The sequence below is a fragment of the Choloepus didactylus genome, chromosome 13 (genome assembly GCF_015220235.1).
Source record: "Choloepus didactylus isolate mChoDid1 chromosome 13, mChoDid1.pri, whole genome shotgun sequence".
Taxonomy (NCBI): domain Eukaryota; kingdom Metazoa; phylum Chordata; class Mammalia; order Pilosa; family Megalonychidae; genus Choloepus; species Choloepus didactylus.
The window spans coordinates 59,449,193-59,453,883 of NC_051319.1; the positions used below are offsets into that span (position 1 = coordinate 59,449,193).

General features: G+C 43.1%; 1 pseudogene; it reads left to right on the forward strand.

Moving 5' to 3' along the window:
• Positions 1–280: 280 nt before the first annotated feature.
• On the forward strand, positions 281–1,302 carry LOC119507716 (annotated as a pseudogene).
• Positions 1,303–4,691: the final 3,389 nt, after the last annotated feature.

Sequence of the window (4,691 nt, forward strand, 5' to 3'; positions counted from 1 at the left end):
ATGTATTTAACAGGCATTTCCCTTCTCCCCACTCTTTTGACTATAACCAATCCCCCATGAGTAGCTACCCAATTAAATGTTCGCTATTCAAGGCTTTGCCTTTTCCACATAATGGGGATATAACACCACAAAATGGAATTTTTTTAAGACAAAACGTACACCAGAATATTAGGGAGCACAGAGAAGGATGGGAAACGAACTTCACCCATCCCAAAAAGCGAGGACATACAAGATTGCATTGTGTTCCTGACAAACTGGCAGGGCCTGTGCAAGTGACTGCATGAACAACCATGAGTGCTCCAAGGTGAGCGCACGCACGTTGCTCCGCGCGGGAGAGGTTCGGAGCGTTCAGGGAGGCGCTGAAGGTGGCGGGGACTGGGCGGCCGTGCTCTTCTCCGCTAAGGCTGTGGGGAAGGCCCGCGGGGGCGGAGACGGGGCTGAATGCGCCTGAGCCCCTGGGCTGGGCGGTGGGCATGCGGCCCGGGCCTGGCGCCTGGGACCCCAAATGAGAGAGACAAAAACCACTGTCTCTCAACAACCTGTGGAAAAGGAACCTGGAATCCGGAGAACTGGTGTCCAGACTGGACCACTGCAAAGCCAGGGCCACGTGACACATCTTCCTCATTAGGCCTCCTAGTACCATGTGGATGGCTCCCTGAAGAAGGACTGACGCTGACCCGGCTGGGCCGTGAACAAGCTGAACTGGTCTCAGACTGGCAAGCTCGGGGCTGAAGTTGGATAAAAGTGTACATTCTTCCACCACAGGAGCAATAGAAACAGCAGACATAACCAGAAAACACCTGCCAGGAGTCTGTAGCGTCAGCACAGACCTGCTCTAGGAAGGTGCCCCCATTGACCCAGACCCACCCATTTCCCACTGGAAGTCAGAAGCTGTGCAGTATTATGAAGATGGAGCCCGAATTGAGGCTGCATTCCAGAACTACATCCACCGGGCAGATGCCAAGCGGGAGGAGGACCGTCACAAGATCTTCATCTGTCATGCCAATGTCATCCATTACATCTTGTGCAGGGCCCTGCAATACCCTCTCCCCCAGCCAAGGCTGGCTCTGCCTCTCCCTCAACAACAGCAGCATCACACACCTGGTCATCCAGCCAAGCAGCAACGTTGCCCTGAGGATCCTCAGGGACATGGGGTTCATGCCCCTGACAAGGTCACCTAGTTCTGAGGACACAATCTGGGCATTGAGTTACCAGACTCCCCTCGTTTTAGCTCCAAAGTCTGGCTCTGTTCCACACATTGCTGAGGACAGTCAATCTCCTTCCCTCTGTATCCTGGCATAGGCCACATTTCAGTTACTTTTTATTTCCCAAGCAAGAAGTAGGTGGGAAAGTAGAAACATTTATGTTGCTGCATTTCCAAAAACATTAAACTCTGATAGCTGATTCTGTAAGGTTTTCTACCTTACTCTGATCTAATTGGATGACCCCGTTGGATATAAAGTCAAATCTCTCTCCAAGAGAAGCTAGGCCCATCCCAGAAGGGCAGCTAACCCAGTGCAGGCTCTCTGGGATGACCACATGCAGACCCCTACCATCCCCTCCCAGGCCTCTCCCCACCTCCACAGCCTCCACATAGTGGGCCCTGGAGACCAAGGAGATGCTCAGAATAGTGCACCTGTGGAATGGTGGTGGATGAGTTTTTGTTCAAAACTCACTTCACTTCATTCATTCTTTTCATAAAGTCCTTCTGTCAAAGATTTTCCTCATGTGGGATCTTGCTTTGAAACCCACTATCTCAAACCAAGGCTAGAGAACCCTAAGCTGTTTGAATGGGAACTGACCTGTCTTCTCAGGCCGTTTAGGATATGAGAATTTGTGAGTTACCCGGGAGTCCTTCCACAGGCAAAGGAGAGGTGTCATGGGGGTGAGGGGGTTGGCCCCTCACACCTAGGATTTGCCAGCTAAATTTTAACAATGGCTTAGTGACAGAAAAATCATGTTTAATAAAAGGCATTTTAATATCCCAGAGTGAAGATTCAATTGTAAGCTTGCCTCTGGTGATTGCTAATCTTTTATGCTTATGAATTAAAGTATTTAGACATATCTATCCCAAATACTGTTAATTTAGGAAATATAATAAATTTCTATGAAGTACTTATAAGTATTTTCTGCAGTCAGTGCAATTAATTGGAATATTTGATCCATTTGTCTACTTTGGAAATAATTACATAATAAAATGTTATTTTCCTGCCTTTTTTTTTTTGAGTAACTGCTGCTAATTGTGTGTTTTAGCAGCTTTAGGCTTACCCAGCAGAGACATGGTTGGAAATACCTAACTGAGTTCCTGACTCAAGGCAGTGAGCCTCGTTAAAAAAAGCACACTTTCTAGAAATAAATGTCTTACAGGCCAGGGACTGTGCTAATTTCTAAAAACACAAATAAAAGGCAGCACTTACCAGATATGAGACATATCAAAGACTTTGTTAAAAATGGTCCTAAATATATTCAAGGAGCTAAAGGAAAACATGGGCAAAGACCTAAAGGGAATTGGGAAAACAATAGATGAACACAAAGAGAATATTACTAGAGATATGGAAATTATGAAAAGGAACCAAACAGAACTGAAGACCACAGTAACAGAAATGTAAAATTCCTTAGTTTCAATAGCAGATTGGAACTGGCAGAAAATGAGTCAGCAAACTTGAAGACAAGACAACTGAAGTCATCCAGTCTGAGCAGGAGAAAGAAGAAAAGAATGAGGAAAAGTGAACAGAGCCTGAGGAACCTGTGGGACACCATCAAGCATACCAATATATGCATTGTGGAAGCCCCAGAAGGAGAAGAAAGAGAGAAAGGGGCAGAGAGAATATTCAAAGAAACAATGGCTGAAAACTTCCTAAATTTAACAGAAGGCATGAATATACACATACAAGACACTCAAACTCCAAACAGGATAAACCCAAATAGACTCAGACCAGGACATATTATAGTCAAACTGTTGAATGCCAAAGAGAGAATCCTGGAAGCCCCAAGAGTGAAGCACAATGTCATATCCAAGGGAGCCTCAGGAGGAGCAAGTGCCAGTTGTTCACTGGAAACCATGAAGGCAAGATGGCATATTTAAAGTGCTGAAAGCAAAAAACTGTCAACCAAGAATTGCATATCAGGCAAAACTGTCTTTCAGAATTGAGGGAGAGAGTAAGACATTCCCAGGTAAACAAAAGCTAGGTCATCCCTACAAGAGATGCTAAAGAGAGTTCTGCAGGTTGAAAGGAATGGACACTAGACAATAGATCAAAGCCGCATGAAAAAATAAAGTTCTCTGGTTAAGGTAACTAAGTGAGTAAATATAAATGCAGAACTATTGACTTTTTGGTGTGCAAATCAACTTTTTACTTCCTATAGGCTAAAATCAAATGCATAAAATATGAGAAATCAGTGGTTATATACTCAAGAAGTACATAAAGCTGGGGGGACAGAGGCATATAGAAACAGTCTGTTTATTCCATTGAAGTTAAGTTGGTATCAAAGCCGATGAGATTGTTAGATTTGGGATATTTAATTTAAGCCTCATGATAACTACAGGGTAAATATCAGAAGGTATGCAAACTCACAAAGACAGAAATTAAGAGTACAGGTTGTCAGGGCAGGGAAAGTGGGGAGTTAATTCCTTACGGGTGGAGGGTTTCTATCTGGGGAGATAGGAAAGTTTTAGCAATGGAAGGTGGTGGGGGTGCTGCAACATTGTGAATGTGATTAATCTCATTGAATGGTATGCTGGGGAGGGCTGAGATGGGAACTATCTTGTATATGTATTCCCAGATTAAAAAAAAAGAGAGAGAGAGAAACTTAAAGAGACAATGACATGGGATCTAACAAGGGAGGAGAGAAGGCTAAAAGGACATTTGGGAACATATGAAGAAATTGGAATATAGACTGAAAGCTTTTATGTTAAATTTCTTGAATTTTATAATTTCACTTAAGGTGGTTACACAAGTGAATATCCTTTTTCTTAGGAAATGCACATGGAAGTAATTAAATGTTCAAGGAACATGATGTATACACCCTACACTCAAGTGTTCAGAAAGCGGATTGAGAATAACATGGCAAAGGTGACAAAATGAGCTGGGCAGGAGTTCTTTCTATGGGCGTTATGTTATTTTGGTAACTGTCCTGTAAGTTTGAAAGTATCTCAAAGTACAAAGTTTAAAATTTAAAAAAAAAAAAAGAGCTCCCCAAGCATTTTCCTTAGTGCATTGAGCACAATGCCCCAAAGCAGCCCTGACTAGAGGAAGAAGTGGGAGGCTATTAGTCAGCGGACACTTGATTTTCTGCTTTCATATAGTTTATTTCTTGTAAGTGACCTCTGCCTCTCTAGCTTTATGTGTGGGCACTCATCCTTTACAAGCAAATACAATTGTGAGGCCTTTCCTCTGTGTATAGTGAGATAATGAATTCTTCCTGTTGCAAAGTGACCTCAAGAGTCCAAGACCTCATTTCATTTCAATTTGTGCCAATGAAATGCTTGACAAATTGCTCTTTATAGAGTCATGTATAACTTGGGGTTTTAGTCCTAAGTATTGTTACTCTTCTGACAAGGACAAATCAGGCTGTAGGATTTTGCCCCTAATTTTTGCAGACCTGATGATTACAGAATGGGTTTGATGGGATCAGCACTGAGTATTTCTCTGTGATTCATTCACTTTGAGGGCAATTACTTCAAAATCACA